We start from the raw sequence: 26,387 nt of genomic DNA on the forward strand, positions 1-26,387 counted from the left end.
AATTCAAATTTAAGGGAGATAACTCTGTAATGACACTAAAATACAATAGAAACTATTGGCTTTTTGATTTGGATCATCTCATAGGAGCAGATAGATTGAAATGAATAACTATACATTTCATCATATAGACCTACAGTCCTTGAACCGATCCGCACAACGATTTGACGGATCGACGACTGTTGACTGATTGGTTGCTGACAGATCGAAGACCGAAGACCGATGACGGCGGACAGATCTGATCGCAATTTTGTTATACAAAATGACGTAAGATCTGTTATAAATAAAAGAAATGTAAAATAAAAGTATAAATTGATATTGAAATTTATTACATTATATAAATATGTGTACAATAGAAAAAAACCCAACAATTAGCGTAAAATACATTGACCACTCTGTGGTCACGTGATGCAATCACCAGTTAAATGGATCGGTTTTATGAAATGATGACTGACTGGAGACTGATTGTGATCGATTATTGATTGCAGTTTTTGTTTCACGGATCGGTTCAGGTACTTTATAAAGCAACTTAATACAAAAAATAAAAATATATAGCCTTTTTTTGAGGTATATCACATTTTACAGAATTTGCATGATTCTTACAAAGACTGCTACTTAAATATAACTTGAGTCTTGGTTAACCGTGCATCTTTCTAAATAGAACCAATTTTGAAGTCCACGGGAGTTTGGTTTAGACAGGTTTCACTGTATAGTCTAACCTGTGTAAACCAAAACCTATTTGTACTGAATTGTCAGTTATGTTTAATTTTAGCCACTTCACAATATATATCATTTTGAATTGTCAGTTGTTCAGCTTTCATTTTTGTTGGGAATCTTAAAGAAATTTGGTTTAGACAGGTTTCTATTTTAAGGAGGTAGACCTAGGGCAAGGGACATCACTCTTACAAATCATTGGAACATTTGTTTAAAGCATTTTACATCAATCTCATCTTTGAATCAAAATAACTCTGATTTATTTCATTCTATTTCAAATGAAAGCTTGATAGGCTTTGATTAAATTGAATATGATTCAAACATATCACTGATTTCAAGAGCTATGTCCCTTACTGTAGGCCTACCGCCTTAATCAGGGTTCAGCTCAGTTAGTTTTTAATGTCATCTTTCTTGTTCTGGAATATCTATACTAGGTTTTAACAAACTATCTACTGATGCATCTTTCAAAAAAAAAATCGTCTAAGGGAAACATATTGTGTTTGATGATCCGTCTTTCATTTTACATACATTTATATTACTGGAAACAGATGATAGATTTGTTTGGATCAAATGATGATAAGTTTTCATTATTTCAATTTACAAAGGATCTGTTATTATAGAAAATCTATATTTTAACACTTTAAAAACTTAGGTATTAAATGCTATTGGCAGCAGCTGGTATTGATCTTACTGTGCAGAGTTTTGATTTTTAAAAGCTGATTGAAAGGGTTTAATGAGAAATAAGAAAGGAGTCATGATACCTTTTAATTCTCTATGATTTCTAAAAATTTTACTTGGATAAAAAGGAAATTTTTATACTATAAAATTGCCCCTCCATCGTTCAGCCCAACCATATGTCTGTCTATCCACAAATTGTCATTTTTAAACTATACCACTGTCCAACCATTTGTGTCTCCATTTGTCTGCTGTCTGTCTGTCTGTCTGATTGTCTCTGTGTGTCTGTCTATTGGTGCGCATATTGCTATTGTTATATCATACCATTGTTCTTTCATCTTTGGTTCAACAATCTGTCTGTCTGTCTGTCTATCTATACTTTATGTCAAACTGAATTATGCCTTGAGAATTTTGGTAATTTTTTGTTTCATTGCTATATAAATAGGAGGAAGCATCCTTTCATTTTTAGTTGTTTTTTTTATAATATTTCTAGAATTATTGGCCTTTCAATGTCATGAAAGGTGGCACAGGGCTAATAATGGCTAATAATGGGCTATATCACAGCTTCATATGAAACAGAACTTAGTGCACCAATTACATGACTTTGACTTACATTGTGTAAACCACATGTAATTTACATGGATACTTCCATTTCATATTGGAATTCTACGCAGCTGTATTCTTAACCTGTCGTTCAACTTGCGGTTAAAACATCTCTCGATTCTAAAGATAAAGTGATATCTTATGACAATTATAGTGCTGTCAGGATGAGTTAGACTTGTTTAGCAACAGAATGTCAGATGCATCGGTCAGTCTCGGAAAACCAATTATTTTATATACGACCAGTTAATAGTATAGCTATCTGATGGAGTCTCCAGGAAATTCTTGTTTGTCGGCTACAGATTGGTTAATGAATTGATAATTAGCCCCTGTCATAGAAGAAATATATAACATATCTAGCTGATGGTATTTTTAGAGGAGTCTGATTTTGATAAAGGAGTTGTCTTCCGAGTTTTGGCATAGGGGTTTGGTGTGTGAGTTGATGAGATTGAAAGGTCATGGATTTGACCTCTTAAGTTAGTTGCTCTCATGTAAGAGAAATAATGTTGTGAAAGGCAATTTGATTAGTTTTTAATATAGGAGTTTTTTAAAATAATTTTTGCATGGAGGTTTGGTATGTGATTGGTTAAGGTCATTAGGTCATTGATGAACTACATATCCATGTAAATATCCATACATCTTCCATAAACAGAAGAAGGCAACTTTTGCCATAGTAGACTGCCTATTCTAGGAAAGTCAATTATCGCAAACATGACAAGTTAATGGTAAAGTCAGGAATGTATAGACTTTTATAGGATAGAATTGTAATGTGACAGTCAAATTTGACAGTGAACCGATCATTCAGTGATTTATTGGAATTTATGTTTTAATTATACAATGTACCTCTTGCAAACTAAGTCTTTTTTTGTTTTTATTTTTAAAAGGGAGCGGGGGTATGTGAATCATCATCTCTACCCATCTGCCATCAATATTGAATGTGCAACTTCTATTATCTGTTGAGTTGATTTTGATGAAAATTTATCTGAAGGTTTGTTAACATGAAGCTGGATTATTACAAAGGGAGATAATCCAACTCAAAGATTTCATTCTGGATTTTTATGTTCTTTGACATTGCTATTTTTAGAACTACATCAACATTTCAATGAACTTTGGTATGTTGGACATCACATGTGGATATCATTATGGTTTGATCCTAGAAAAATGTGAGATAATCAAACTTAAATTCTGTTTTGACACATATAAACACAACAAGTTCAATGGATGTAATGAAAACTTTATATAGAGGAATTACACTACTGCCCTATTTTTTAATGGAGATATTTAAATAGATTTACAAATGTACCAGTTTACATTGATTAAGTAAATAAACGTTTATCTTATCCTGCCAGTAGTTTTTGAGTGTTCATTTCCCATAGTGAAGAAACTATTCTTAGAAATCCAATTGTGACTGATATGAAAGGTGATGAAAGGTTAATAATGATGGTGTTAAGTATTAGATAGAGTCTTTCAAATATATAAAGTTATTTTATGGCTTAATTTGTGTATGGAAGTAAGGGCAATTTTGGCATAAAGGAATAAATGGAGGTTCTTAGGTCTATGGTTAAAGAAGAAGGAAACAAGGTGAAAGGTTAATTTTACATCACTGATTGAAATAAAAATGCTAAAAGTAAAAAAAAAAAAAAATATGACTTGGATATGATGATAAGTTACATAATTTTCAGTCTACTATGTATGTTTCATTTTTATACTGTGACACTTGAAGTGGCAAGGTATTATGTGATGCCCTCTGAAAGTTGCAGGTCCATCCACCTATCTGTCTGTTCCTGGACAGTTTCTAGATGATTATTTCAGATGTTATCGAAGGATTTTTTTCAAATTTTCCATGATTATTGAGTATCATGAAATATAGGCCAAGTTTGAATTTTAGTTTGATTAGATTATGTACGCGAAAGTTATGGCCATTTTTAGTACCATTCTGAGTAAGAATCAGGCAGTGGGTGGCACATCATACTTCTCAATTTGGTCTTTTTTGCCACAGATATATTCAATACATCTAGAAAACAACGGAGAAGCTATTTAAATTTATCCTGAAGCATCTGTAGCGTAAACATTTTTTGGCTGCTTATATAAAGGAAAAAGTATGGGAAAATTTTCCCGCCATTTTTTCATAGTGCATTTCAAATAAATTTGACCCATCAATATCTTAAAAAGGCAAATTTTACAAACGCTTTGATGGTTATATCTGGAGGGTATTGGGTATAAATACTTGGTCAATGCAATGAAATCTCTTGTGTTTTTTTTTTCTTCATGTGCCACACCTTATACACATTTTGCCTGATTCTTAGACGGAGAAGTACTTAAGATGTTTGTTCCTCCAAAGATGTTTTGCGTCTTGGCATGGGTATCATTTAATATCCGATTAGATGCCCTATTTTTCCTGTTGTTGCCTATAGTATCACTAGGGAATATTGAAATTGTATTGTGATGCTACATCATTTATTAAAGAAAAAAAAAAAAAGAAAAAAAAACACTTAAATATATTAGATATCCAGTGGTTTTGTTACTCTGAAATTTCCAAATATAAGCTGTTTCCCCAAGCAAAATTATTTTAAATTCATGCAAAATTCCACAAAATACCAGTTTACCACAGCCTTTTCCATTCCATATTAGCCATTCTTCTCAAATCCAGCATTTTTGAAAAATAGTAACAAAGTCACTATTTTCCTAAAAAAGAGAAAGCAAAAAATAAAAATAAAGAGAGAAATATAGAAACAAAATGACATATGTAGCTATAAATTATAGATAGAAATAAATCATGTTGACATATCTGACTCAGGTTATGTTGAAAGTCAACTTTTTAATAGGTTAATTTTCTAATTTTTTTTTTCAATGGGCGGAAAATGAATGGGATATGTCTGTCTTGTTTTTGGTTCCGAAAATTTTAAAATAAGTTAATGTCAACTGAAAGCAAGAAATGATGGATAACAATTGTAACTACTCTGCCATTTCCACTAGGCTTAAAAATGACTGTGGATGCAGAAAGGGGAGTTTCATCTGAAAAATTTGCTGGAATTGTACTCATAGGCATATTAAAGTTTTCCATCCGCCAGGTTGCGTTTAAAAAAATTAGTTAAATATCACTAGAAATAAAGAATAATTTCTCTGCCAACAATGTTTACGTGAAGACAGGAGCTTAAAATAAAAGTAATGGTGAAAAAATCAACCAATTTTACTATAATTTAGAATCAGATCAGACAAATTCCATACAGATTTTTTCAGCTAGTGCATCCAAGGTTTTTATATAAACACATTTTTTTTTGTTCCTTTTGAAATTCTGTTTTAAAAAAAGATTACAGGATTGCTAGGCTTATTTTTCCTGTTTGAGAAAAATAGATTGAGAGTAATTGGGCCATGTAAAAAAAAAAATCCAACTTTTCAATATTTAAAATTTTTTTTTTTGCATTGGCTATGAGAATCCCTGCCTGCATTTTTCTATCTGATTTCTGATATCTCTTACAGTTTTTGAGTTATTAAAGGTCCAAAGGGCCACATTCATAAAAAATTAACAGTTTTGTATTTGATGAGATTTTTGTCAAAGCAGTTTTTGTATCCATAATGTACTGTAAGTCCCCATGCTTAAGTCTGCCAAAAACTGATGTTGCATCCACACTTGCCCAAAGTGAACAAAGTTTGACATGCTGGGGTTATAGCATGCTGCACTCTGTGAAGCTCTTTATTCTTCTGTGTAATGATCATCAAGACTGAGTAATTAGATGAAGAATAAGAAATGTTTTATTATAGAGGAATGGCACTTGTATCAGTGATGTAGATGACATTTCTTTTAAGTACAGTAAAAACTAAGAGCAAAATCATGGTCTCATAAGACAGTTGGTCTTTATATACAGGTTGACAGGTGGTCACTAAGACAGGTTTGATCATAATGTGCTTCTAACAAAGGAAAACTTTCTTGTCTATAATTTAAAATCTAATGTGGTTTTACGTTAATTGAATTGAGTTTTAAATGTCAGCTTGCAGTTTTACATGTTAACAGTCCACCCCATCATCTTCAGAATGTCCTTTATACAAATATAGTTTTTTAATTTTTTTTTTTTTGAGAGGGGTGGGTGGGTGATGGATAAAAGAAAATATCAAAATTAACTGGACTAACTTGAATAGCAAGAAAATATTGTTGGATAGTATTTTGTGAATTAGATTATAATGCATGATGAGTATATGGTTGTTTATAAGTTTATGGGATTTATTTCTATTTTTGGCAGCTTTATAGTCACTTTTTTATTGATATTGTTAGTTATTGCAGTAACAAAGTCTGTAATATTATAATTTCATAACAATTTTAACAGCTGCTGCAGAAATCACTCAATAAAGCTATCATTAAGTTTCCTGGTTTATTGAATTGTAAATTAAAGGAGTTGAGAGTTTACACGTATAGACATGCTCCAGGGGCAGATACTGGAGTTTTGTTTGGCAGGATGTGCCACAGAAATCTTGCAGTAAAAAAATAATTTTCAACAGTTTTGCAATGAGTATTAGAAATATGTAGTCAAACAAGGTCACACCCCAGACACGCTGATCCTTAATTATACCTGCCCTGTCTGTTCGTCTGGCTGTCTGTCTGTCCATACTTCCTATACTCACCTCTTATCTGTAACTCCTACAGGAAAGTCACATTTTGAATTGATTGTAATGAAACTCATAGAATCTTTATTAGATTTTAAAAGATTAAAATTTTCTCAGTGGTAGTTACTTTTTGTGCCGTGAAATTCCTAATTTTGTCTCTAGATTAGCCCTAATATTTTTTTAATTTTTAGCCCTGAAATTAGCCCTCATTTTTTGCCAAAATGTGCTGTACAGTCTGTGTTTCTCAATCATGTTTTAGGTGTAGGTTTATTTCTATGAAGACTTGGTCACATCATGAATTTTTGTACACATGGGCTTTTTACCATATACATAACCATCTTTCCTTGCCAGAGCTGAACATGAATGCCTCTTCGATACATTGATTTTTAAAACAATGTTAGGAAAATTTGACTTAGATGACTAGTAAGGAGACTCTTACAGTTGACATATTTTGAGAAAAAATGAATTATGTATTAAAATAGCTTGATTGAGTTATATTTTCTAATACAAGTTAAAAAAAAACATGACCAAAAAGTAATGGTTTTCTTCACTGTATTTATTTTCATTGTAAAAGTGAAAAAAATGAATGGATTCAGTGTTGTCAAACATTGTGGGTCAGTCATCGAACATGCTGATTAAAATAGAAACATGGCCCTCAGGACAGTTTGACAACAATCGTACTATAAGTTACAGCGTAAGGCGTAAAGTACATATTAAATAAAGATAAAAATATGAACAAAGAAACAATATTCAGGAATAAACGAGTCTACATTTATGTCACCTTTGACAGGCTATGACTGAAAAGTAACTTCCGATTTTGCCTGTCGCAGTAATGGTATTCGTAGAACTACACTTGAATTACACCTCATCTCACCTTGTAAATGACAGTTGTCTAAATACACGATGTCATTCTTTATACGTACATAATTAACTAATTATAAGGTGATCGCTGTCATAATGAAATAAAAATGTGTTTATATATTTATATTTTTTAGGAATAAGTGTGACTAGTTCTCCACGTAATGTCACGGACTTAACCTAAATTTACCAGCTTGAGCAAGTTATCAGTGGAATTAGGACCTGAAATTGGAGTTAATTAAGCTATTATTTACGGACGTATCTTTTTCATCTCTAACATTGTCTAAATCGGGTAAGTTAAGCTGTCTTAATGTGATAATAAAGCAGAGTTTAGTCTTCATTGTGTAATGTCTGGCTTACTGTGTGTACTTGGAGTGTTTATTTATGGTGGTACATGTAGTGGGTTATTTTTAGCTCCATAAGGATCATTTGATTTTTCAGATGTGGGGAGGGGGAGGGGAGATGTGGGCATGCAATTTATTTGGAATAAAAATTTCTGGCCCTGGCTGTATGTGATAATAATGTAGAGTTTTAGGCATATGTGTATTGATACTTGCACTGTTAATGACTGGTGGTATTATGGTTGTTTTATTCAGTTGAAAACATACCATAATGCATGGCAGATAATGTTCTAGAGCCAAAACAGAATGTTATAGAAATCTTTAAAAAGGGGTTTATCTGCTTGACTTAATGAATTTATTTCACATTTTGAACAACTTAACAGTGTTATAGGACAGAGAGTAAATAAGCATATTGTAAACATGTTTGACAAGAGACATCATTCATAAAAAAAAAAAAAAAAAAAAATTATTATGAAGAATATCAGCTGTTTCAGCTTTTTTTGCTGTTTATAACAAATACACAGGTAACGTTCAGTGGATAGCAATGGTCTTCCCATGATTAAACTTTACATGTGGAAGTTCTTTGAATATATGGAAATCAAAATGTGTTGGTTGGTCAATTTTTTTGTTTCCTTTTGGAATTTCAGAAAGTTAGAACATTAAAATTGTGCTTGGGGCATATTTTGACTAAGCGATTTTGGGTGCTGTCTAATATCAGTCTCCAGTATCATAGTACTTAGGCATTTTTCACTACATACTTCTCAAGAATATCTGCCCATAATGTATGGATTTATTTCAAATTCGGCGCATGGCTCTATATAGATGGGGCATATATCGCAAGTGATTTTCATCGCTATCTAATATCAACTTACTGTAGGAGTTAGAGTACGCCTAAAACTTCATGTTCTCATAGTATTCTAAAACATTCTTTAATTTTACTACTTTTTAACGTTTGTGAAATTCTTAACGTAAAATTACCGTTGATTAATCACATTACATGGGAGTTTACACATTAAGTCATTATTTTACATTAATTACACATTCAGTCACTGTTTTACATTAATTTAACACTAATTGTGCATTTAAGTTTGAATTAACATTCACCTTAAGGTATATATATTGGTGGGATTTGTCAATGTTAATGGAAGGATATTGAGTACATCATTTTTATGTACAGTGAAACTTACCTTAACTGACCTTCCAACTTTGGTCATGCATGAAAGGTGGTCATAATGTCTCCCCACACTTTTGTCCAGAGATAATTGTGTTTTTCCTGTCCATATGTGCATCGGTACTTCTGTCTAGCTGTCTGTCTGTCTGTCTGTCTGTCACACTTTTGTATGTGTAACTCCTCGGAAACTACTGCACCAAATTTCATAAAACTTTGTAGTTGGCACATGATATGTTTATGTATTTGTGCATATTACTAGGATTTTTTATTCACTTAATTTTTGGGGGTTTTATATTCCTTTGAACCTTGGAATGGGATGACATATGTTTTTGCCTACAAAAATAATCTTTAATTTCTGTGAAAGAACTTTTATTAGTGGGTACCAATATTTGTGGTTTAGGGGAAAATTATCAGTTCGTAAGAGTAATCAAGGGAACCAAGGTTATAGCGGTAAACAAAAGAATGTAATCCAGGGACAAAGACCAGACATGGAAAACAGACATACACAACAAAGAACATAAAGTAACTAAAATCATACATACAAAGTAACAAAAGCAAATGAACAACTCGGACTCCACTAAAAACAAGGAGAATGGACCAGGTGCACCGGTAGGGTAAGCGTCCTCTGCTTCTCTAGAAACACCTGACGAGTTGCTCATAAAAAGTGAAGTCCGGGGGGAGGCAAACGAGGAAAGGAAAGCTATGACCCGTTCAATAAATCAGTTTTCATGGTGCTGACTCATGAAGTTTCGTTTCTATTGTTTAATGCCTTGATTGTATGGTAAGGAATTGATTTATCTGTGCTTTTTAAAAAAAAATATTTGATTTAAGTTTCAAACTTGCTTAATTGTAAAAAAGACAACAGACACAAGGAAGTTGGTGTGTCAATCAAGCTATTTGAGTTATTACGATGAATAAATTTCCGTTCTGCTCAATAGGCAAGGCAAATTCTTTACTGGTTTAATTTGATAAAAAAAAAAAACAGCCTTAATTCTGATTATAAAAACTTACGAAGATTTTTGTTGATGTTTTTTTTTAATTTTTTTTTTTAACTGTAAAGAATGACATTGTATATTCTTTGTCATTGTAATTTTATTAGCTAAGAACAGAATTAGCTTCTAACACAACTCTGATTGTTTTTTTTTTTTAATTTGAGTTTTGTTTTTCTACAGTCTATGGCTGCTTAGAAATCAAGATATAAAAAGTATGACATTCAGAGCTATTTGTTAACAGCTACAGTACCTGAACCGATCCATGCAACAAAAATTGCAATCTGTCATCGATCACCAATCAGTTCCTGATCTGTCAAAACGATCCGTCAAACCGATCCATTAAACTGGTGATCGCATCACATGACCTCAGAGAGATCAATATATTTTATGATTTCCGGTGTTTTCTTTGTCAGTTTTACACATATTTACATAATGCAACACATGTAAACAAACATCTATTTATTCTTTTATTTACATTTGTGTTATTTTTAACAGATCATCTGCCATTTAAAATAACAAAACTGTGATCAGATCGTTCACCGGTCATCGGTCATTGATCCATCAGCAATCAATCAATCAATCAATGGTCAAGGATCCGTCAAACTGATGTGCGGATCGGATCAAGGACTGTACATACAGTGAAAAAAGAGACAAAGAAAAAAACAGGAATAGTTTTTGATTTTGTAGAATATATCAAAGGTTTTTCTTTTCTTTTTGAGTGGATAGAATGAAGATGTTCAGGGTATAAATTGTGGTGAAAATCCCCCCCCCTCTCAAAAAAGAAAATTGAAAAATTGTGTGAATATATTTAATTTGTGTATGGTTGTTCTTTTTTTGTAGTGGGGGGTATTTCTTAACTCAATGAAGCTTATGTATGGTCATGATAGTTAACATTGTGCTGTAGTTGACACATCAGTTCCAATAATCCTGGAAACTTTACCACTTTTCACATCAGTTCCAATATTCCTGGAAACTTTACCACTTCTCATAGATAACATAACAGGATCTTAGAAAGATGATCCTCTGATAAATAGCAATAAATTTCAGTCTTAGCACCAGATTTTCTTATCTCCAATAATGTTTATTAGCTTTTTGTAACATGTTAGTTTTCTTATAGGAATTGTGAGTTATGAATTACTACTCAGATTTCTTGAATGGTACTAGCTCTGGTGATAGAGTTTAGATTGTCTGTCAGTCTGTCCATTCTTTGGTGCTTTCTTTTATGTATTCACATGTTGTTCAGAATTAAATTTTTCATGAAGAATAAGATGAATTTGTAATCAATCTTATAAATTTTAAGTGTCAGTCTCTGTAAGAATCAGGCAGTTGGTGAAACATGGTATGAAAAAAAAAACACTATTTGTATTTAGAAAGTTTTATTTGACTATTTACTCCATCAGAATCAGAAAGAAAGACAAGATTTTCCATGTCACTTTTGTAAATTGAGTTTTAATTTCATTGAAATGCACTGAAAATGAACATTTCAAGGGCAGATAAATCTGTCAAAACCCTCATTTTCTAACAATCTATTGAAACATTTCTGAGTAAATTCAGTGATGCAGAGATGAAATAATGGTCTTTTCAACATTCTTGAGTGAAATTATATATTGTCAGATCAGTGGGATTTTGACATGCATGTTTCTGATTTTTTTCCCATTTTGCCTGATTCTTACGAACATTCAAACTTAATTTGACTTTCATGGAAAAAATGTATGAATAAGATTTGACAAGGAGTCAGAATTACATATAAAAAGAAAGATTTATAAAGAATAACTAAATTAGTTGTATCTATTTCAGTTTTGTCTTCTTAGATAATGGAAGGATTTTAAAGGTGTTATTTTGACATGGAAATGAAAAAAAAAAATAGAAATTTTGTACTGCTATTTTCAAGATTACTTTATGTTTTCTACTTGTGAAAAGAAATAAAAATATACTGTACATGCAATGACAATGACAAACCTCATAACAGGAAGTTAATATTGCTTTAGTCTTAAAACAAATCCAGCTATACCGCATACCTATATAAGGCTTCCGTCCTTATATCAAGTGGCTGTGATAAGAAATTTCAGAGAAAATTAGCAAAAAAGGTTTAGGTTGACAAATAGAAAGATGAATTGACAGAAGCCATGTTCACTTAATACAATCCTCAGTTGGGGGTATAAAACTGGGAAAGAAATACCAACACATTTGGTCTTTACCATGAAAACAGGCAGTTTTTATAGCCGTAATTGACCTTTACGATATTACTGCATGTCATCACTTCATGTTTTAACTTCTTTATTGCTTCATCAATGCATTATTCATTCAGATCTTCTCAATAGCAGTGTGCAAGATGCTATTATTGACAACTTAGAGCCAATCCCATAGCGTAAGTACATATATATGTAAACATTTGGCAGGGAAAATTGATGAAAATGTTTTACATTTTTTGGGGTGTCATTATTAAAAACATAGAACCAATTCTAAATTTTAAGTACAAATAGTATGCAAAATGCAGGCAGTCATTATACTAAATATTTAAAGAATTTTTGTTCCTCAGCTTGACAAGTTAAGGTAATATTGTCTGTCTGTCTGTTTGTTTATTTGTTTGCTTGTCTTCAAATTTTCATAAATAGGGACAGAGTAATCAAGGAAACCAAGATCCAGTGAAAATTAAAAAAAAACACACACAAAGAATATTAAACAACCACAATAAAACCTACAAAGTAACAAAAAAAAATAATAAGCAACTCAGACTCCACTAAAAACTGGGAACATGGGATTTTGGCCCATAGTTTCTTAACATTTTCTTATAGCCCTTGCATTTTGGTAGATTGATTGTTAATAATGGTTTAACGTCATATGGCAGATATTGCATGCATATTGGGACAAGATCTATTGACTAATGATAGAAAAAGGCATTTCAAACTGCATGCAGAGTTTGAAATAGTAACCTGCTCACCAGCTATTATTTGACAGGTGTGGCTAATTTTAGCAAAAAATTATATAGCCGTATAGTGAATATATTAAAAAATTTTATTCAGGACTGGCTTGAATTTGAATGAGTTTCCTACTGTGCTCGTGAGCATTTAGAGCACATTGAAATGTAATGATGACTCACAGACTTTGCTTCATCCCACAGATAACTGCTTCTAATATCTTTGCATAAACAAATCTAGGATTTTTAGAATACAAAATACAAGCAGTGTAACAATCCAGCCACCACAGAGTTCCTGATTTGATAAGTGTATGAAAATACATATCGTTTTCATAGCATTTCACCATTAAAAATTGAGCTGAAAAGTTAAATAAATCACCTTCCTGTTTCTTTCATCTACATACTCTTCCATGATTGATATTTTTTTATCTTGTTACTAACTACTTCCCTGCTTCTTACATGCAGGGTAGATCTATGTAAGTATAGCATGGGAAAGAACTAACTGTCTTATGATGCTTCAATCTTCTCATTAATTCAGAACAATCTCAATTCTTTACTTTTATCGCAGAGAATGGAAAAGAATCTTGAATGACAATACATTTATATTTTGAGCCTATAGTATTATGATTGCCTCTACTATAGATAAAGAACAATTGACGCTATGAAGATGTTCCAATAATGCTAAAAATTCCAGATTTTCTTATTAATTCAGTCAATTTTATTGTGGAAGGAACAAAAGACTCTAGAATTGCTATACAATGATCTGTAAGAGTTTTAGCCTTGTAATTGCTATACTCAAGATAATGATTTATCCGATTTCTAAAGGATCAATTCTGGTACTTGAGACTTCCTGTTTCTTTCATCTACATACTCTTCCATGATTGATATTTTTTTATCTTTTAAATTAGAGGTTGCCATTACTATAGAACTTTTGGGAATTTTGAGTTTTAAGTGTGGCTGTCAGTATTTTGAAGTAGAAATTTCTGTCAATTTAAGGATACAGACCCATTGATATTAATTTTGCCTTCACAAGATCCAATCTTTAATTTAATGTGGTACTTTTTTCCTCTTTTCTTTTATATGGGCAATTAAAAAAATGAGATTTTTCTATTGCGTCAATTTAATTTTCACAAAACAGGTTAGGCAGTCTTGCATAGTTATGGTTTTTGTCTTGTCTTTTGGGTCTGGCTGTCTGTGGAATGAAGTAGAGATTAGTATCTCTTGTGGAGAATTGTCTGGGATATGGGAGTAAAAAAATATTTTTTTCATAATGTCTGCAATTTTAAGTGTAAGTGTTTATAAGAATCAGGCAGAATGGAAAAAATCAGAAACATGCATGTCAAAACCCCACCGATCTGACAATGTAATATCACTCAGAGATACTTTCTCTGTTTGAAAAGACCATTATTTGATATCTGCATCACTGGCTTTGTGCAGAATTTTTTTCAATAGAATCTTAGAGAAATGAGGTTCTTGACAGAGTTATCTGCCCTTGAAATGTTCATTGTCTGTGCATTTCAATGAAAATGAAACTCAAAGGTTCAGCATGATATGGAAAATCTACTTATTAATTTTTGGTACAACACTGTGTATGTCTTCAAATACTAGAACTCTATTTTTGTACTGATTTCCAAATTATATTTTTAAAATAGAGGAATGAATGAAGAGTTTCTATTTTTACATCATAACTATATTAAGAAAAAGCATTAAACAGATGATTTTACGTTGTAACACAGCATTTCAAAATCCTGGAAGTAAACAATAAAATGCAGATCGGTCTTCAGATTTCAATAAATTCTTCATTGGATATTCTGGTAAGGAAAATGAAACTATGAAATTAGAATGAGACTTACAGACATTTTTGGATAACTTACTTTTACTTGGCAACCTAACTGCAGAAAACAAACATGTTCTAATATGGTATTAATATTCTTGAAAATTTCAACAGTTAGACTACTGGCACCGGAAAGACAAAAACGATGATCTATTGCAGTGTTGGCACTATAAATGCCTTTGTTCCGGATAATTATTTATCAGGTTTTCCAAAAGATCAATTTCACTTTCTTAATCCTTTCCTTGTCTGTTGTCAAAGGAGAGAACAGTGATTGATATTATCAAATAGATTCTAAGATTGAGTCTGCCCTTCTTATGTTGTAGAGGATTTCACATGTCTTGAGGGTATGTCTGTCTGTCTGTCTGTATGTTAATGTATATGCTTTGTCCATGGGATAAAATGTGATTGATAACAATCTGGAATAAGATCTATCTTATTTGAGCTTTCTCTTGTCTTTTCTGTCTGGCTGTCTGTATGTCAGTCATGTTTGTTTACGACTTATTGTTTTTGACAAGTTTTGGTGTAGGTTTCATAGTTTTTGATGGATCGTGTCTGATTCATTCTATCTGTAGCAGATTTTGTAGCTTTTCTTTAGGGCTTGTATTCTGTCAAAAACTATGTCTGTACTTTTAATCTTTTAAGGAATTGATCAGTTGTTATTTAATGAGTCTGTCCTGTTTGTGACTTTTATTAGTGGGACGGTCTGGTGGTCATAGGTTGAATCTGACAACATTTTGTAAAATTGAGATTATATTAATCCTTTCTAACTGATATTGGTCTTTCTAAAATCCAGTAAAAGTTTGGAAAGATGGGCTGTTAAAATACATAGGTTGACAAAAGATTGATATGTAACTATCTAAGTTGTTTATCTGGAAATAGATAAAAGGAATGGATCTGGTTAAGTAGAAGTCTTTTTAAGAATCATGCAAATTCTGCAATATGTGATACACCCCCAAAAAGGCTACATATTTTTGTAATTAAGTTGTTTTATGGGTCTATATTATGAAATATGTAATTATTCATTCAGATCTGTCTACTCTTAGGAGATAATCAACATTGAAATCCAATAGATTCTGTTGTATTTGAGTGTCATTTACAGAGTTATCTCCCTTAATTTTGAAATCTACAGTGCATTCCATATAATTTTTATCACCTAAGAAGACAGGTTATATGAAAAAATGAATGTTGATTTCTGTTTACTAAGGCAATTCAAACAAAATATTAGAAATAAAAATATGTTGGCTATTTACCCGAGAATCACATTTTGCATGATTCTTAGCTGGAGTACTACTTAATAACAAATGCCTTCAGAGATCACCAAAAGGTCTTATAATGCAAGTGCACCTCTAAGTAAGCTCTGAAAGGCCCAAAAAAGTATTAAAATTCATGGTAACTGAACGAGGACACTTCTTCAAAACAAATTGAATATTTTACTTGCTGTAACGTTATGTCCTGTAAAATATGAAGGTATTGATCAGGGAAAAATGGAAGAATCATGTTGGTATTGTTGTAAATCTGTGACAGTGTCTGCACGAACAAACTAGACAGGATGTGACATTTTTTTTTATTAAACTGTCCTCGTATGTTTTTACTTCAGGTTTTTATTTCTATTATACGTAGAAATGTGCTTTTACTAGTTAGGTACATCATTTTTTTTCAGCATCAATGTAATAAATATTGGTAGCTGTTTTAGAAATTGATGGGTGACTTTTGCATTTCAATATTTCTTCAGAAACACAGGAAATGACTAGAATGAATTTTGTCAACTCCTATTACATTTGAACTTTAAATGTTTTTGAACTACTTAACTAGGTACATTTTTTGTTCTGGCATCCGTGTAATGAATACAGGTAGGTGGTTTTGATAATGGAAAAAAATGATGGTTGAAATTTTACGTTTTAATATACTTCTGAAAATGCAGGAAATTAATTTTGCATGATTTTGTTAAACTCCTTAAAAATATGTTTTTACTAGCTATACATGTTTTGTTCTGGTGTCCATGTAATGAATACAGATACTAGTAGACAGTTTCGATTAATTTAAAATTATGATTGATTTTTGCATATTTTTTTTTTCACAGCAAAGAATTCTGGAAATTTTAATCATGTATAAGCATAATGTATTTATGATATTAATACAACAAATATAAGAGAGAAGATAATTGATTTGTAAGCTTTTCAGTAATGTAAATTTTAAACATTTATTTGTCCATTAAGCTCTTTCATTACACTCTCATATTTACTGTTTTAGATTTAGGTTATACACTGATGTATTTGTTAAGTTTCAACATATTTATTCTTTTTCATGAATCAGGTTTTGTTTGGGCATGAATTTTGTTGCTTGAATTGACTGCAGTATCACAGAAACTTGAATCTACCCAAGATTATATCCCAGGAAAATAATGAAAATCAACTTCTGGATCTCAGGCCAAAGCTTATTTGAACACCTGAGACCTTTATTCCTTGAGTGAGGTGACAAGTTTTTTTTGTTTTTTTTTTTGGGGGGGGGGGATTTAGTTGCCTCAATGAGTATTAAGTAAGACTTGTTACAAAGAGTATTATAATTAACTTCAGATGATTGATTTGGACTTACCTGATGACTGAATGATCAATAACTGATGAAATGACATTAGTAGAGAGTGTTAGTAATCTTAACAATAAACAAGGAAATTTAAAAATTCTATTATTCTAAAGGTATTTGAATCTCAGTTTTTCAGTTAACTAGCATAGGCAATTCATCAGGTAATGGTCATTCTATCAAACAAAGACCAACTCTTTTCTGTGAATTTACCTATTTGATTCACTGTAATAAAGTGTACTATGTTAATCAAAGATGAAATGGTGATATTGTTTCTAAATCACTTCATATGGGCGTTTTCTCTCAGTTGGAGTCCATGATTGCTGTAGTATTCTCCCAAAATGTAGAAGATTTAATTGTCATCTCTTGAAATAATTGCATGTTTATTTCTGCTGAAATGAGGGAAATTGTATTAAGCATTGCTGTAAATCACCACTAATGAAGATTTTCATCAACCAATCGGTTGTTTTTGACTTCAGTTTTGTCTAATTGGAAAAATAATTATCCCTCGTTTGTCAGAGGAGTAAGGGGAAAATGGTGCTATTTATCTTTATACCATTACAGGGTGTGTTTTCTTGCACTTTAGGAACAAGAGATAATTAGTGGTCTTGAGTATTATACCACTGTTTTATCTCGCCAACTATAAAGAATGGACATTTAGTTCTACTAATCAATTTGATGGAAATTTCTTGTTATATACTATAGATGTACTTTTATTCGAGGATACAAATTTTTGTGGATTAGGGGGGAAACACAAGTTTATAGATTCTTGATTTTGTGGTTTTGAGGTTTTCAGTATACACATCCATGGACATATCATTTTCATAGAGAACCAAATTTTGTGGTTTTCCCTGCCCAAGAAAACCATGAAAATTGGTACCCCACGAAAAATAGGACTTTCACAGCATTTAGTATTAGTTAAACACATTTGTGATGCATCATGGTTGACTATTACATAAACATTAACTTATTTTGCCAATTATGCATAGAAGAAAAAATTGAGAAAATAAATTGCTATGAGTATTAATCCCGTCCTTTTGGAAATTATATATTAAACAGTGTGCAAGTCAGGGAAGATAGATTACAGCAAAACTGAATTGATGCAAAATTCTCCAAAATCCTTTTTATGATATTTTGAAAGTCAGAGACCTCTGACCCTCTGTTATTTGAAGACCTGCTCTAGCAACCATGTGAGGTCTTGAGTTGGCAATGGTGAGGCTTGAATTGGCCGTGTTGATGCATGAATTTGCAATGGTGAGGCCTGAATTGGCCATGTTGATGCACAAATTAGCAATGGTAAGGCCTGAATTTGTCATGGTGATGCATAAGTTTGCAATGGTGATACATCAGTAGTTTGGCTAGAGTTGATATTGGTGAGGCCAGAATGGCCATCAGTGAGACCAAAGTTGACATTGGTGAGGCCAGAGTTGATGTTGTTGATGCTGGATTTGACATATGTGAGGTATGATTTGACAGATGAGGCAAGAGTTGGCAATAGTAAGGCCACAGTATATTATCATTGATTAGCTGGAGTTGATATTGGTGAGGTCTGAGTTAGCAGTGACGTGAGACTAGAGTTGGGAAACAAGGCTGTAAAACACTTCTACTAGTTTTTGTTATTGAACTAGTATTAAGACAATGGATAGCAAAGAAAGCCATTAAATCGCTCTTGGAACCCTATATAAGGCTGGTTACATCAATAATTTAACTTTCTCTACAAAATAAACAATTAAAAACCTCTATTGCTAAAATGGCTTTGTTATTTCCGTTTTACAGCAGTCTAAAAAAATAAATTGATAGAAATGCATCCCATTTTACAGTTTGTGCATTTAGGTGAAACAATTCATATTGAAAGCTAATTACATACAGTCGTCTTTTCTTCCGATCATAAAAAAATGGGTGTTAGAAGAAAAGTAATTAATTTCAAACATCATGTTTAATTTGGCTTGTAACAAGAAAATTCATATTGATTTGATGTGTAAAGTGATATTTCTTGTCACAGGGTGATTAAATTTCTTGGTCAATTGATTGATGGGCAATATCATAATTTTTGTCTTGGTAAATTTAATAAGTTAGAGAATTGGACAGGCAACTTTTATACTGTGTTATCAAAGAGACAGCTCATCACAAAAAATGTCAGTTTTTCAAACAGACAATGCAATGTTATGGTTGCCACGTTTCTTTCAGAATTCTTACGTAACTGGACTTTTTACGTTTATTATGCATATGTTACTTTGCATGCTGTTTCCAGCACAGTTTAGCACTTTGAATTGAAATTTATGTGGAATTATCTGAATTTGATTGCATGTATCCTTTCTCGGTTAAATAGTTCTTAGTCACGCCAAGCCCTGTGTGCTTGATGGTCCCTGTTTTTTTTCCAGCTCTAAATGTTTTTCATCTAATTTGCATTTATCGTAATTTCATAGCAGTTCAGAAATTGGCACACAAAGCTGTTTTAACATGTTAAATAGTTTATAAAGTGATGGGGGAATTCCCACTTAATCAATAACACCAAGTGAAAAATAAAAAAAAAAAAACATGAGATGTTTTAAAAATACCAACAGGATAAAAATATGAGCAGTAATATTGTTGCCAACAAAACATTATGTAGATATTGTCCAGCTAGCCTTTAATTTGCTGGGGTTTATATGGGTATTTTGGAATTGCACAAAAATCAGGCATTTTGGGAAAAAAATTGACTAATTTGCCATTTGGGAATCAAAATTATGGAGGTTAAGTAAAAAAAAATTGTGAATATTGCAGGATTTTCATATAAATTTCTTTTAGGGAAAGGTCCTTATACAGGACCCTGCTAATTGCTAGAAAAATCCATGAGTTGGACTGGCCTTATTTTAAAGTTTGACTCACTCCCATACAATATTTTATTCAGAAGAGTTTGCAGTACTGAAGGTATGAATAATGGAAAATTACTCCCTAAAGAGTGGAAGTGCCTTAAATATTTCTCTTTCTTTAATATTTGAGAATCTAAAAAACTAACTTAGAAGTAGGCTGACAATAGTTCTGTTCACAAAGGTTCATATTAGCACTGGTCTGAGGTCCAGGAGTCTTCAATTCTGATGCAGGACACCATTTTCCTAGATCATGTACCTACCATATTTATGCTCACTCTAATTGAGGACCTTTCACTTTCTTATAGAGGACCTTTAATTAAGAATGCAAAAAAGTCCAAGACCTTTCACTCTTGATAGTTAATTTGAACTCATGTTTGCTTAATCTATTGAGAAACTAAAACTGAAATGGCTTGACAAAATTTTTCTATGCTCAAGCAGATGAGAAACTAACAATTGACGTAGACATGGCCTGACTGAGTAGCACTTTACTTCTAATTTTACTTTAATTGACAGCAATTGCATTTTTGGCACAATTCTTTCTTGTGGTAATGTACTGGATTTCAGCTCTGACTTACCTGCCATATATTGGGTACATTCTCAGTTTTCTGGCAATAGATTTAGAATTATAATGCTTATCTTTTTAACTACTCAGGTGTCTTAAAGATTGTTTTTAAAGTAACTTTTATATGCGCTACATGATATTATTTAAAGGGAGATAATTTATAATATTTGCTTTACTGTATGAATAACTTTTCTTCATAGGATGTATCAGGTCTTCATTAAGTGAAATGAAATTAGATTTTCTATCTTATTTACAGTTTAATCAAAGCTCATATGCCTTGACACAAGAGTTTGTGTATCATATTAAAGAATTAAAAAAAAGCTCATATGCCTTGACACAAGAGTTTGTGTATCATATTAAAGAATTAAAAAAAGCTCATATGCCTTGACACAAGAGTTTGTGTATTTAAAGTATGTGCAGAGATATGTTTACTTTTACAGATTTTTACAAATTACGACTGCAAGTTACACTCTACAGACTGTGATTCTTTCCATAGTACTTATGTTAAAAAATAACAAAACTGAGAATTTTTAGCTCACCTGGCCAAAGGCCAGGTTAGCTATTGCCATCACTTGGCTTCTGTCATCATTCATCGTCATCGTTAGTCGTCGTTGTTAACAATTTTACAAAACTCTTCTCTTCTGAAACTACTTGACCAATTTGAACCTTACTTGGTATGAATGTTTCTTGGGGTATCTTGCATAGAACTGATGTGTGATCTGTCGAAAAACATGGCTGTCATTACTAAAAATAGGACATAGGGGTCAGACAGTAGTTTTTTGCATATATCTCCAAAATCGTTAGGTTTAGCCAAATTTTGACAGGGTAAAAGTGTTCAACATGATGAGATCTATCTGCGGTCAAATTTTCATTTTAATCTATGAAGCCATGTTGGAGTTATTGCCCTTTTTCAATGTTTTTTACTATTTTTAATGTTATTTCTTTCGAAACTCTTCTCCTCTGACACCATTTGACCAATGGAGCCAAACTTGGTATGAATGTTTCTTGGGGTATAATGCATAGAACTGATTTGAGGATTTTTGATCCAATGAAGAACATGGCCACTGTTACTAAAAATAGAACAAAGGTGTCAGACAGTAGTTTTTTTGCATTTATCTCCAAAACCGTTTAGCTGAATTCTGATGGGCTAAAAGTATTTAACATGATGAGGTCTATCTGTGGTTAAAATTTGGTGAAAATCTGTTGACCTTTGTTGGAGTTATTGGCCTTTTTGGACGTTTTTTGCTGTTTTTAATATTATTATTTTAAAAAATCTCCTCCTCAGAAACTACTTTACAATTCAATGAAAGTTGTTATTTTTGTTTTAAAGGGCATCCTTAACAAAATGACAGTTTGGATTTTTGATCTGTTATAAAGCATGGCCGCTGTTACTAAAAGTTGAACATTGGGGTCAGACAGCAGATTTTTGCATATATCTCCAAAATCGTTAGGTTTAGCCAGTAGCTTTCTATTGCTGAAATGATCCTTATTATAAGGCTTACAAATGTGTGCAGTGAATCAAATGGAGTCAAAATTGTCTGACAACTCCTTGTTAGAGTTACTGCCCTTAAAAGGCTAAAATTTAACCAGTTGAGCGATTCAGGCTCTAGGGAGCCTCTTGTTTTAGATCACTTTCATAGAATACTGTCCAATGCTAGGATCATTATAAATCTGCATTTGTAAACAGGTGGCAAATGAGGTCAATTTCACTACAATTTAATTTCAGAAGAAACAAGCTTTCTGATGGATAAAGAATTGTGTCCATATTTTGTGATGTGTCGGTAAGGGTATGGTAATCTCAGGATGTAATGAAAATCTGAAATTTGAAGATCAACTTAATGATGCCCTAGATTGCTGACTCTTCCTCAAGGAACCTTACTGTGGTTTGATATCAGTTGAACTGTCATTGTATTATTAAGTCCTCCATGGGAAATTTATTTTTGATTGGGAATTAAAATTTATAAATTATATTTAAACACCATAAAATTTGTATCTTAAAAGATAAAAGTGATATTGGCAATGAATAGGAATCTTGTAGATGTATGAGTCTTAAACATGATTGTGTGGGAACATTGAACGCCCTCATAAGGTTGCTCCATTTCTATAATTAATAATATTGCTGATTGAATATCTTGAAGTCTAGTGCTGAGAATTTGTCCAGATGGCTTAACCAGTCAGATTTGGTTCACTTAAATGTTAAGTATATTTCGAACTACAGCTACACACATTTTATCTACACACCTCCATTGTCCTAGAAAATGACATTAGGTAACTTAATACAGGTATAAATACATTGCTTGGAAAATGATGAAAACAGCACTTTAACGAATGTCAGTGTCACAGTATTAAAACACACAGGATTTTTAAATTCATGTCAATCAGAATGTTCTGTATGTATGCCGGTATAATCCCAATGTCATTGAATGCATGAATTCTTTAAGTTTCTTAAAAAAAGGGAGATAACCATTTTATTTCTTTCTCTGGTGAGATGGGATTGTGAAGGTTCCTTTAGTTAATAAAAAAATCTCTTTTATGACTGTCAATGTCATAGTATTAGAATACACAGGATTCTTAAATTCATGTCAATCAGATTGTTCTGTACATGTACCTGTATAATCCCAATGTCACTGAATGCATGAAGTCTTTTAAATTTCAAAAAAGGGACATAACTATTTTATTTTATTTTTCTAGTGAGATGGGATTGTGAAAGTTCCCTTAGTTGATTGGTAATTAAATCATTTACAATGTATATTCAGATTTTTAAGTTAAAGGTATTGGTGTTTTTAATTGAAAAGAATTTCCTTGATATTATGTTCATTTTATTACAAATGTTACATGAATGAAATGTTTAATATATTTCAATATGCATCATTTGAAACACATGTTCAACATACCATAATTTGCAACATCTATATATGGTATTTTTGTATTGTTTTACTATATACACAAGACATGGTCAATAGTTTTTTTGCCTTATTTCTGTATATAATATTAAAAAATAAAAACAAATCCACACCCAAAAAATACAATGTACAAGAGTATGATGTTCTGTGTGCAACGTTTTATCGTGTTTGATCAGCAGGAACAGCCCTCTTATAACAGGAAGATTGTAATTGTCTCCAAATTAGGCCAATACAAAAAATTGTTTTAATGCAATTATAGCCAGTTCAATTAATGCAATTTTTTAGATGAATTTTTTGCATTGTATAATTACTTTGCAATTTGATATTGATTCTAATAATTTAACCTTGAAATCTTGTTGTTTAATGATATGTATATGTTTTTACGTGGTTTTTATGCATCACTGATTAAGGAGATAGAGTAAAACTGGTAAGGTTAGTTATTGAGTCTTAAGTGTCAGTCTCTGTAAGAATCTGTAAGATCAGGCTGTGGGTTCAAAATGCAATGGAAAAAACTTAAGTGCCATTTGTAATGATGTTTTCCCCTCAGAAAAGGGTCAATCAGAAGGTATGGATGTTATAAGTCATATTACTCTTGCTATAATGTAACAGTTGAGTATAGGATGGTCATAGTTTTGTTGTTTTTTTTTTGTAATTGTTAGTGCATTTAAAAGGTAGTTTGTGCCTTAATGTTCCAAATAGCCATTGGGCAGTGTACAAATGTATCTTTGGACTTGTTTTGAATCTTGAATTACTTGACACATGGCAAGTCTCATCTACATGCTCAAATTTATCTGTCTCAGTTTCTAAACATGTGAACAATTAAAAAGTTAACACAGCCTCACAGAGCTTGCAGCTATTTTGGCAACTGAAGTCCCGTTTTAGATTTTCTCTCAGCTCAGTACGGAAAAACAGTCTTGAAAATGGTGACAATCCCTTAAAAATTCCTGGAAATTCCTGAAATGTTTAGTTTTGAATGGAGTTGGAAACAGCATCCCTAATCTGACCAAGATCTTTTAATTAGTCAATGGTTTTTACAGATTTCACTGTACAATGTAGCCAATTGAGACGGGATCTGTAAATTTGATCTGATATCAGACACATTTAACAAGAGAGGTTGACAACTCCTAATTTAAACCTTCAAGCTGTTATGTAACACTTGAAACTATTTTTTTTTCATACATCATAATTGTCATGAGATTTATTTATATGAATTAAAGTATAAATTTTTAAAAATAGAAAATAATAGCGGTGTAAGCTATTTTACAATCAGTTGTAATGTTAACATCATACATGTCTTATTTTGTGTAGTAATTTAAGTACTTCTCTGTCTAAGAATCAGGCCAAATGTGTGTAATATGTGGCACATGAAGGAAAAAACAGAGATTTTGTTGCTTTTTCCAAGTATTTATATCTCATAATCTCCATAAATAACCATTGAAGTGATTGTAAAGTTTACCTTTTTAAGATTTTGATAAGTCAAATTTAGTTGAAATGCAGCTATGGAAAAATGGTGGGAAAATTTTCCCGCACTTTTTTCCTTATATAATCAGTCAAAAGAAATCAAAGTCACAGATATTTTACGATAAATTCAAATAGCTTTTTGGTTTTTTCTAGATGTATTGAATATATGTTAGTTAAAAAGACCAAATTGAGTATAATGATTTGCCACCCACTGCCTGATACTTACACAGATTTATACTTTAAATATTTCAACTGTATAATAATTCACTCAATAAATTGATGCACTAGCAGATAGAACATTAAAGTCCTTTTTTTAGCTTACCGTTGATCAACAGATACAAGTACATGTAGTGAAACACCTATTTCTTTATCATTATTACAACTACTCATCCCCCCCCCCCCAAAAAAAAATAAATTGCAACATTTTTTCAACCATATTATTTGTCTAAATTACCATACCTTACTTAAAATTCCTCCAAATTCCTTTGCTGAGATTTTATGCATATGCATATAGTAAAATAATTTTCATTTTTGAAGTAAAAAATACTTGACAATCCCATCCATATGAACTAAATACCTTACTTTGAAGTAACACAAAAATACCATTGCTTGGCCTAACACAGAATACATGTACATGTAGTCAGATAATTGTCTCTTTATTTATTGTGTTAGGTGTTAGTCATGTCAAACTGATGATGTTTATTTTCTAATTGAAATTGAAATTTATTTATAACCTAGGACTAATAAATAATTAACGAGACATAATATTATAATGTTGAGAGGCTTTGTATGTTTTTGCTTATTAATGATGGATATAATTCTGTGTGTAGACTCTCTTTGATACTGGAACTTAAGGAGTTTAAATCAGAGTACAAGTGGTTTTTTGAATGTAAGTACATGTATGCTTTGTTGTAGTCAATTTTTACACGCCTGTCTTTCTATATGGGCGTATTGTTATACCATTCTTTTTTGTGTCTTTGCCTTTTTGACTCTTTTCACCATAACTCAATTACACATCCACAAATTTTCATGAAACTCATTCTATTAATGCGAGTTCCATTTTGATATTTATGAATATCGAATTATAGTATTACATGCATGAACATTAGTCCCGTGGCAGATCCAGGGGAGGAGAGTTCAATGGATTAGAACCCTCCTCTTTTGTTGAAAATATTTGTTAATTTTGTACAAAATATGGGCAAAAAATGAATTTAAGATGGCCTGGAATTAACCCTTTAATAAATTTCTGGATTCACTCTATAGATAAAACTTGATTCTCAAGTGTGATTTGCATTAGTGAATTTTCAAAAGTCTCTATTTTCAAAGAGTAATTA

The 26,387-nt window shown here is 31.8% G+C and overlaps 1 protein-coding gene and 1 long non-coding RNA gene across 9 annotated transcripts in view; one reads left to right on the forward strand and one right to left on the reverse strand.

The window, feature by feature from the left end:
* Positions 1-26,387, forward strand: part of LOC148602963 (polypeptide N-acetylgalactosaminyltransferase 5-like) — a 104,456-nt gene that overhangs the window by 10,758 nt on the left and 67,311 nt on the right. For 6 of the 8 annotated variants that reach the window (XM_088551329.1, XM_088551338.1, XM_088551340.1 and 3 more), the window contains exon 2: positions 7,581-7,735. The gene's annotated coding sequence lies outside the window, so the exon portion shown is untranslated. Of the gene's footprint in view, positions 1-7,580; positions 7,736-12,255; positions 12,316-25,337; positions 25,943-26,387 lie in introns of those variants that run through there. The other 2 variants (XM_088551331.1, XM_088551335.1) reach the window with 2 other exon arrangements.
* LOC148602964 (uncharacterized) overlaps positions 1,119-26,387 on the reverse strand; it is a 34,397-nt gene continuing 9,128 nt past the window's right edge. Inside the window, exon 3 of the long non-coding RNA XR_015916278.1 lies at positions 1,119-4,671. This is a non-coding gene — a long non-coding RNA (uncharacterized LOC148602964). The remainder of the gene's footprint in view (positions 4,672-26,387) is intronic.

Source organism: Perna viridis, chromosome 11 (genome assembly GCF_037379345.1).
Source record: "Perna viridis isolate PV_CMFRI_1.1 ecotype Kerala chromosome 11, ASM3737934v1, whole genome shotgun sequence".
NCBI classification, from domain to species: Eukaryota; Metazoa; Mollusca; class Bivalvia; order Mytilida; family Mytilidae; genus Perna; species Perna viridis.